The sequence below is a fragment of the Amphibalanus amphitrite genome, unplaced genomic scaffold, assembly GCF_019059575.1.
Source record: "Amphibalanus amphitrite isolate SeventyFive unplaced genomic scaffold, NRLGWU_Aamphi_draft 000084F_arrow, whole genome shotgun sequence".
In the NCBI taxonomy this organism is placed as follows: domain Eukaryota; kingdom Metazoa; phylum Arthropoda; class Thecostraca; order Balanomorpha; family Balanidae; genus Amphibalanus; species Amphibalanus amphitrite.
In genome coordinates, this window is record NW_024881580.1 from 1,077,304 (window position 1) to 1,088,222 (window position 10,919).

Consider the following 10,919-nt stretch of genomic DNA (forward strand, 5'->3'; position numbering starts at 1 on the left):
AGCCTCTAACTTGGGTACGGGGTTCTTATCGATACTCTCATAATTGTTACGATCCTTTAAGATGGCGTGTGACTTGTTCAGGTAGTCAGGTTTGTCCATGAGAACAAGGCCCTTACACTTATCACTCTGCTTTATCACCACCTCCTCATTATTCCGGAGCTCGTTAAGAAACTCTAAATGTTCCTGGGTAACATTGACTTTTGTTACGTTGTGGTTCTGATAAGAACTCACTACTGCCTCCTTTAGCTTTTTCAGCTTGTGCTCTACGTCTGCGTTTGACGGCGGGGGGAATCGTTTGTCAATATCAGGAAATCGGAAGGACAGACCTGCCTTCGATGAACCAGCTTTCTTAGTCACGTTGGCTGAGTCCGATGGTGCCCCCGGATCACCCTCTGCCGTTGACGTTGCCGAGCTGCGAGGCACGCCCCCTGTCGTGGCTCTGGGGTCGTCTGATCGGACGTCAATTAATTGGGGCGAAAATTCACTTAGAATACATCACTTTCGACTTTTTTACATTTCTTAATTCGAGGAAAAGGTCATAACAAATATTATACTTTATTATGACATCATAACACCACCGACTCCTAAAAAGTGCAGGGTATTTTGACAACGTCTCTAAAACAAAACCCATTTTGATCGGTCCTATGAATGACATAGACTCGAGAACCCATGTTTTTTATTGCATTTAATAAGAGAAAATAATCGTATTTTCTTATAAAATGCGTGAAAATATTCAAAATCAGAGGACATCGATGTGCCACAGCCCGAAGAAAGTGCTCTTCGATCTAACTGCGCTCCAACATGCTGAACATCGTATCAGCATTCACTCTATTCCGTAACGTTACTCTCGAGAACCCATTGTTTTTATTGCATGTATGGTCGCTTACTGAATGCATTGTGACAGAACCGGTATGAAAATATTCAAAAACAGAGGACATCATAACACCACCGGCTCCTAAAAAGTGTAGGGTATTTTGACAACGTCTCTAACACATAACCCATTTTGATCGGTCCTTTGAATGACATAGACTCGAGAACCCATGTTTTTTATTGCATTTAATGAAAGAAAATAATCGCATTTTTTTATAAAATGCGTGAAAATATTCAAAATCAGAGGGCATCGATGTGCCGATGTGCCAAAGCCCGATGAAAGTGCTACTCGATCTAACTGCGCAGTGCGCTCCAACATGTTGAACATCGTATCAGCATTCACTCTATTCCGTAACGTTACTCTCGAGAACCCACTGTTTTTATTGCATGTATGGTCGCTTACTGATTGCAATTTGACAGAACCGGTATGAAAATATTCAAAAACAGAGGACATCATAACACCACCGGCTCCTAAAAAGTGTAGGGTATTTTTACAACGTCTTTAAAACATAACCCATTTTGATCGGTCCTTTGAATGACATAGACTCGAGAACCCATGTTTTTTATTGCATTTAATAAAAGAAAATAATCGTATTTTCTTATAAAATGCGTGAAAATATTCAAAATCAGAGGACATCGATGTGCCACAGCCCGATGAAAGTGCTCTTCGATCTAACTGCGCTCCAACATGCTGAACATCGTATCAGCATTCACTCTATTCCGTAACGTTACTCTCGAGAACCCACTGTTTTTATTGCATGTATGGTCGCTTACTGAATGCAATTTGACAGAATCGGTATGAAAATATTCAAAATCAGAGGACATCATAACACCACCGGCTCCTAAAAAGTGTAGGGTATTTTGACAACGTCTCTAAAACATAACCCATTTTGATCGGTCCTATGAATGACATAGACTCGAGAACCCATGTTTTTTTATTGCATTTAATGAAAGAAAATAATCGTATTTTCTTATAAAATGTGTGAAAATATTCAAAATCAGAGGACATCGATGTGCCACAGCCCGATGAAAGTGCTCTTCGATCTAACTGCGCTCCAACATGCTGAACATCGTATCAGCATTCACTCTATTCCGTAACGTTACTCTCGAGAACCCACTGTTTTTATTGCATGTATGGTCGCTTACTGAATGCATTGTGACAGAACCGGTATGAAAATATTCAAAAACAGAGGACATCATAACACCACCGGCTCCTAAAAAGTGTAGGGTATTTTGACAACGTCTCTAAAACATAACCCAATTTGATCGGTCCTTTGATTGACATAGACTCGAGAACCCATGTTTTTTATTGCATTTAATGAAAGGAAATAATCGCATTTTCTTATAAAATGCGTGAAAATATTCAAAATCAGAGGACATCGAAGTGCCACAGCCCGATGAAAGTCCTACTCGATCTATCTGCGCTCCAACATGCTGAACATCGTATCAGCATTCACTCTATTTCGTAACTTTACTCTCGAGAACCCACTGTTTTTATTGCATGTATGATCGCTAACTGAATGCAATGTGACAGAACCGGTATGAAAATATTCAAAAATAGAGGACACCATAACAGTACCAGCCCCTAAAAGTGTAGAGTATTTAAACAAAGTCTGTATTATACGAGTAATTTTGATCGGTCTTTTCCTTCACTTTGACTTGAGAACCTATGCTTTTTATTGCGCGAAATGAATGAGAGTCATCGCATGTTCATTGTTCCTATTGAATGCATTATAATGTGCAAAATCAGGGGACATCGATGCGTTTCAGCCCGGTGAAATGCCCAGTTGATGAATAGCTGTTTGGCCCAATTTAACACTGCGTCGGCATTTACACAGCTTCCGAACGATATGCCTGATAAGAGAACATGGATTCTTAGGTATTGCGAGCTGTGGAGCCTGTCCCTGTGTTCATACGCTATACCCATTTTGGCATAAAATTAAAGAAGACATTCTTAGCTTGTAAAGATGTGTAGTAAAAATAGGTTTTTGGTCTTCTCATTATGTTTAAGTGATATTTCATTTCAAGTTGCGTGTAGAGGGATTTATTTTCAGTGTTTTGTAGAAAATAAGGGTGAATTAGCTGTTAAAACCAACACTTATATAACTACAAGCTTGGATAGTAGTTTCTTGGGTTAGAAGTTTTCACTACAGGGATGAAACTTTTGCACTACAATGACGAAAACGTCATCAATCGTCATCAGATATCGTTGATTTTCTGAGAGAGCACTTCCGGCGGAAGAAAACGCATTACACAAAATAATCGAAGTGTCTTCACTTGTTATTTATTACACTATGGTTTAACGTTACGGTCCGTTTGAAAACTCGGCCCGTATTAATGCTGCCCGGCCCGTATCAATAATGACCGTATAAGGCCGGCCCGTATAAATTCGGGCCGGTCAGAAGGTAATCGGCCGGTAGGGCAGTTCTAATACCGACCGGGCGGTATTAGAACCCACTGTTTTCCTCAAGGCCATATCAAAACTCGGGCCATATCAAAACTAAGCAAATAGTCACTATTCGATGTACCTACCCATTAGCAACGCAGGCCTGCAGTGGACTTATTTTTTTAATGCTGTACAGTGGAATCTGCTTAAAGGGACTATCCCACCTTCTAAAATGTTGTTAAAACCAGTTAAATTGTGCCCGACTTTATAGATTGGATGACCAGGAACACGGTTCTGGCATTTATTTTTCATTAAACATCTTAGGCTTCCCATATTCCAAACACAAACTTTCAAATATGTGACGTCACAGTCCAAAATTACCTCCTTCCCCAGGCCACATTACTGTCATAAAGCTGATTCTTTTTACTCTGTAGGCACCACAACAAAGTTCAGACCAAGTTTTAAGCGATTTTTCAACGAACAAACCCATTTAAATCAGAATGACTAAACGAGGTGACGTCACACTAACGGTCGCTCCATGTTGAAGATAGGGCCTTGTACAAGGCCCATTTTCAAATGAAGGGAACGAATTTCTTCAACACCAAGAGGCCGCGGGGGTTGCAAGCTAGATAGATAGTGGTTTCTGAACCTCGCCGCAAACTTGGCTATCTCAACTCAAACCCCATGTTAAAGGTGGGATAGTCCCTTTAATAAATCCTCGAATAATAAATCCAGCCGCTTATTGTGGCCGCTTGAGCCATAGGCGGCGGAACGGGGAGGGCACCGGGGTACCGTGTCCCCTTTTGATTTTGGCATTTTAACATGAGCCCTATGGGCGATCCATGGAAAGAATGGGACCAAAAGTCGGCAGTGCCCACCCCCCCCCCCCTTAATTGAAGGTGTTCCGCCGCTACTGGCTTGAGCTGTTCCCGGATTTTCTCCATAGATATCCATAGTTTATCAATCCGCTTAATAAAGTCATTTTGGAGTTTCGAAGTCTGCAGTGACGTCTCCCGACTCGAAATGTGGCATGGCATCCAACCCGCTCCTTAATTAAGGTCCGCTCCTTAACACTTAACTAAGGTCTGGTCACAAAGTCAAATAGCCCTCTAAAAAAAATGTGGTCCTTTAACCGTATAACTTATTTCCTAGAAGTTTGAAATTTTGTGAAGTGCAAGTGCAGGACTGCGGGATCGGAGCCGGAGCTTGACAGCTCGTCAGCTTGACTTGACAGCTCTGGCCAGAGTCGGAGCTGGAGTCACCGAAGTCGTTTGTACTTCGACTCCGAAGTCAGAGTCGACATTCTCTGGCTTGAAGTCATGCTCATTGCTCTTAACTGGTTAGTCGAAATTTATGAAGCCGTTTTAGCCGATCGTGGGCAGGTGGGATAAGAGCTGTAGGTTCTGTTGACCGTTGTGACTGGTGGACGGTGGTTGTATCAGTAAAGAGGTCAGACCAATATAGGCCCACACTGAGTATTCAAACCTCCTGGACCCTCTCATACCACACGCCGTTCCGTCATTTCTATCCTCAGGACAGTCAAATCCCTCTCCTCCACGCCTCAACTCCTTGTTCCGGGCTGGACGGGCAACTTTATCCCATGCGGGAACCCCCGATAAGAGCACGACCGTAACCGGGTGCGGTGACCTGGTGTGTGCTTGGGGTGCTGGTCGGCCTGCCCTCTGGACGGGCTCAGTCTCGTCGACTCATCAGGGTGCTCGCCCAGACCAAATGTCCCCCCTCGCCCTCCCCCTAATTCCCATCTCCTTCCGGCTCTGAAATGGTCTCGTCAGACCGAAAAGTCCTAACCCAATAAAAAAATCCCAGACCGTGGCGAGGTCCTCTGACCTCTCACACCAGCATTAGGTACTCTAAGGTCATGGTGAACTGGTGAGCCCCTTCGGCTGTCGTTTTGCCTAGCACGGGAGGATGGCCGTTTAGAAGTGGGGGTCTTGCTTGAGTATTGTGAATATTCGAATGTGTGGCTTATGCAGCTGTCACCCCACTCAGAGGACCGAATTTCAGCCTTTGGTGGGTGTACAGTCCACAGCTGAAGTAATGTGGGGTTTCAGTCATGGGTATGTTCTGCTTATGAAGCTTAGGAACGACTAGCCAGACTACAATGAAACTTTGAATGTAGCTTAGGTATATGTATCGTCACCCTTGCAGCTGCAACTTTAGCTATTGACATCTTCTTTTCGATCACTCCGCATTAAACAATCGCCAGTCAAAGCCAACCGTTGAGATTGATAAAACCCTACATTACTTTAGCGGTGGGCTGTACCTGAGCCGCTGAAGTGTCTGAGTTCTCAGTTGTACCGTCGAACTGACCAGCATCAGTAGGTATTCTTTTAAAAATGGTTTATTTCTGTTTACATGACTCCATATTGAATGACCGTTGCAAATAGTCACTTTTGAAATCCTTTATGGCCGATTTTTTTAGGGGACGTCCCCCCCCCCGGATTCATCGAGTGCCGGCAGGGGGGGGGGGGGCGTCCCCCGTCCCCCCGCTTTCGACGCCCATGCTATCTATAAACACTCAAACATCGGTTTATTGGAAAACATGACACACCCGAATATTGCACCCGTTACCCCTTTGTGTGACCCTGAGGTTATCTCAGGTCATGAAGGGTCACCAGCAGTTTTTTTAACTATTTCTTTTGAATTGATATAAGAGACGACAGATGTGCTAGACCGGTAAAAACATGTCAGATGTGTTCAACTCGGCGATACGGATCAACTGATATGCAGCATGACCCTTTCCGGTCAGGCCATGCCCTGACCCGAGGTCAAATTTTCCAAATGACCTTAGAAGTTCGAATTTCATTCGACGCGACTCGACGAGGGGAACACGTTGCTGGTAAAAGTAATGTCGTGGCTCCCTTCAGTCAAAATCTGTTACCTAAAACTTTTTTTCGTATAAACCAGGGATGCGGAGCCGTGAAAATTTCAGACGGTCCGGCTCTGGCTCCGGCTCCGGGTAAAATGGTCCGGCTCCGGCGGCTCCGGCTCCTTCTCAGTAGGTATGTACATCCCCTATGCGATTAATTAAATACCTACGGGTGGAAGAGAAAGGGCGATTGAAATTGGATTGGTACACGTTGCCTCTGTATTTGCATAACAAGGCTAATTTGAATAGTAAATACCACATGGCCTTGTACTGTCAAACCGAACTAGGTCAATAATTTTTTCTTCTTAAAACAGAGCCGGAGTCACCCCCTTTTTTGACGGCTCCGGCTCCGGTTCCGGCTCCGGGCTATATTGTTTTACGGCTCCGGCTCCGGCTCTGGGCAAAATATGCCGGCTCCAGCTGCTCCGGCTCCGGCTCCGCACCCCTGGTATAAACGGCTATTTTTATATTTTTTGCCCTCTGGAACATGGAATATATCACATAGGACACTGGAAAAAGGTTAACTGTGAAGGAACGGGAGGAGCTGACGATGATACGCGCGATCTGACGGTGAGATGAAGATCCTTGCGGAGGCTTGGTTACGGGGATAGTGGACACTTCACGACTTATTAGGCACTTCTGGTGTGAAAACAAAGGGCAATTAATAAACCCACTTTCGGTATCGGTCTCCATTATCGACACTTCAGCCTTCCTACATACGTGCCGCGCTTGGATACGCTGCAATGCGTCTTCATGTCATATGTCAGGTTTGTAGTGGTATCGCAGCGATGTCGCTACCAGCAGCTACGCACCTCCGTCTTGAGGATGTAAGGTCATTATAGGGATGCCACTGTATAGAGACTCAGTGATGCGTGCCACCACCTATCGGACAGCCATTAAACTAATAGTTTACAGCTTGTACAACAAATGTCACTATTTTGGATGATACGGTCTTGGATGCTGCGGTGCCAAAAATGTTTTTTGGATGATACGGTTTTGGATGCTGCACCCTTGGATATTTCACTCTTGGATGCTGCAATTCCTCGTCCTTGGTTGCTGCCAATTTGGATGATACGATTTTGGATGCTGTGGTCCTGGATTTTGCAGTTTTGGATGTTTCGCTCTTGGATGCTCTGAATCATCCCTAAGGGGTCGGTTTTGGATGTTATTTGGACGTTTTGATCGCTGGATGCTAAGGTTTTGGATGTTGCGTCCCTTGGATGCTGCGCTCTTGGATGCTTCAATACTCACCCAACAGGGGAGATCCCAAAAAGTAAACAAAAGTAAAAGCCTAATATCTTGAAAACCAGTGAATATTTTTCGGTGAAATTTGGTAGATATTCGTTTTCGCTCTTTCTGAACCAAGGGACATCACTTTCATGCCAATTCATTAACTTTTTTGAAGGTGGGAGCGACCCCCACCGGACACGATTTGGTAGCCGAGGTCTGTGACGTCAGCCGGGCGTGAAGTTTTCCCTTCACCATAGGCTTCACACACAAACTGGCCGAAGTTCATGCCAGGATAGCCCGGCTTGAAAGTGCAAAAATGAATAAATTTTGTCCTCAATAGATTCATTGCTTCATTTTATAACTAAAAACGTCCGTTATTAGGCCTCAATGAAGGTAAAAAGTACTCAAAATCGAAGTTCAAGAAGATGCTGTCCGAGCACAATCTGGTAACATCACGTGACCTCTTTTAAGCAGAATGTATATAATTCAAGGATGTTATTACACAATTGCTGCCTAAAACATCATAAATAATACGCTTGTAACATTTATTGCTTCTGTTTAAGTCATAACATTGCAAAACGCAAAGTTTATCATGGCAGTCACGTGACCAAAGGTATAGCAGGGGTTGGGACAAGCACTCAAAGGATTTCAAGTTTTTTAATTAAATTATATAAGTTTCATGATGAAATTGAAAGAATGTATTTTTTCCTAATGAAATACAAATTTTCGTATGTAAAATATTTTCCTTATGGGCGAAATTCTCCATATAAAAAATGTCAGTGACGTCACCTGGGCTTTACTCAAAACATCCGACCAACATCCGACCTACCTGTTTCTTATAGGTATCTTGGGTGGGAGGGTCCCTTTAACCCAACCTATCCCTATGAAAGCTTTTCATTGCTCAGAGATCGCGTGCGATGAGTTTCCTGTCGGTAAGTGGCGATTTTCGTAAACAATCGGTGATGGACACCTAAATAGGTATAGGTTCACCAGCTGTTTGTCAGTTTTATACAGCTAGCACTGCTTGGTCGGGATCCATGAAAAATATAAAGTAAAAAATCAAATAAGCTGTTTATTCCCGAATTGGGAACATCTACGAACATAAATAAACGTGTGTCTTTGGAGTTTAATTACTTATCACGCTACGAACAGAAAACACCGCAACCTCAATTGGGGGAACACCGCCACGGGGTGGCGGTGTTCCCCAATAAGTGATCACAAGCAAAAATCGCCAGCGGCAAGAATGTACTAGAAGGTTCAAGCAAATCTATCTTCCTGGACAAAGCCGATCAGTCATTTTTCGATGTAATCAAGTAAATCAAAATGTGTCTCTACTTAAAGACATTCAAAAGTGCTCCCAACTCATCGAATTTTTATAAGAGAATGTGCATTTTTCTTTAAATGCCCACATTGAGCTTCCATTACACTGAAACATCGGAACACAAATCAGAAGACGCTTACCTTCGTTCGGTTAATAGGAAATAACGGATTTTTACACTTTCCATTTCATACTTTCGCCGCCAGATGCAGGGTGGCGGTGTTTCCCACAGTGGCGGTGTTCCCCCCGCTTCCCCTATCTCCGATTTTTTATATGCGTGACCTAAGGCCAGGTCGGTGGCGCGACCTTTCCATTATAAGTCAATGGAGAAAAACGAAAATGCCACTAGATCCGTGTGTACGCATAGGAACAGTCCAAATATATCAGAATCATAATTATTTGAACCACCCGTGACGACCAAGGTGTCTTTTTTGCTGATATCCTCTAGAAAGGTCATCCGAGGTCATTTGAGGCTACAAACAGCTTTTTGCCAATAACTCTCGATTGGAAAGAGATAGAACGCTGGGGCTGGCCTCATTGTGTTTGTCTTGCCGAGACGCATCGACTGATAGGGTAAGGTGCCTAATTAGCGACCCTTTCCGATTTGCGACCTACCTCCCTACAGAAAAACTGGCAGGAGAAAACGAGGTAAAAATATCGTCAAAAGGTCAGCCATACTTTGGTTATCAAATTTAATTAATTTTCCGGTCGTCGATGTTTCTGGTGGGACGTTTCAGGTGAGTTCAAATAAAAATGACGAGTTTCTTATCCAAAACGTGTGTGTTTGGGCCCTCTCTGATGAAAAGCGATGCACATTAGGATGATGCACCTTTTTTATTCTGAATCGACATTCCTTTTTCAATTGATTGCCGTTTTCCCATAGTGAATCGCTCAACTGTGCACAGCATGGCGGTTAAAAATGTGTCGCAACTCATATTTCCTATTTGCGCCTGACATGGTCGCAAATAGCTCAAGAAGGGAAAGAAAGGGGAAAAGAGAGAAATGAAAATGAGGTTTTGCTGAAGCTTGCAATGTGTGACAGGGGATGCCAAATGTCGTCACCGACTGCAGGGGTGTCGAATTCAGCGCGGACATCGAATGTCGTACGAGATAGCCCGCAAAATTTGGGTTTCCGCCTTCTTTTCGCCTTCGGTGCATCACGTGATCAGTTTTTACTTACGTAAATGTGTTGGATAAACGTTCCTGTTCGAGTGATTGAGTGCTTTGCATATAGGTTACCTTTTTGAGATCATATTTCATCTTTTCAGGCATCGCATTTTTTGCCATTTTTAATATGGGGAAACCCATAGACTTATTAGCGACCCTCCCCGGCCGCTAATCGGGAAGAGTTCCCTATTAGCGTTTTTTGCAATGGTTTGCCAAAATGCTCACTACAAATAAGTTAGTGATTTTTGGGGCAGAAAATGACTATATTTTAATAGAAAAATGAACGATCTCTCCAAAAATCAAGCCAATAATACAGTGGCACCCATAGAGTGTGAGCAATGACTGTTCAAATTAAGGGGTCGCTAATTAGGCACCTTACCCTATGCAACATGACCTTTTCCGGTCAGGTCATACTCATGACCTTGACCTGAGGTCAAATTTGAAGTTGACCTTTCAAGGTCAAATTATAGTTCATTCGACGCGTCTCGGCGAGAAGAACACGGTTCTGGCAATAGAAATGTCGTAGCTTTTTTTAGTCAAAAGCTATTGTCGAAAAACACTTTTCGTAAAAACAGCTATTTTTAGAGTTTTTGCCCTCTGGAGGCTAAACCGTTGACCTGAGGTCATTTTTGATAAGAACCTTATCAAAAGAAGAGTTCAAAAGCTATCGATTGCTTTTGCCAGCGTTTTTCTAGATCATAGTTCCTGAGATAATGGTATATTTTCTGAAAAAAAATAATAACAATTCGCAAATTTTGACCTTTGATGACCTCTGGTGACCCCAATATTGCTCTAAGATGAAAAATGACCGAAATACTTTCAAACGTACGCATCGAGAGCTATCGACTGCTTTTTACCGCGTCTTTCTAGCCCTCTTAGTTTTTGAGTTAGAGGTGGGTGGTAACATATGCCCCCCTCCCCACTAGGGCGAAGTTGGCTGAGACCGCCACTGGGGCGCGGGTTAACTGATAAGTTGCGCCTTTGACAAGTGTGCATGATTACGGCGATAGGGCCGGGAATCATCGGAGCCACCAGCAGCGGGTGCAGTGATCAACCCC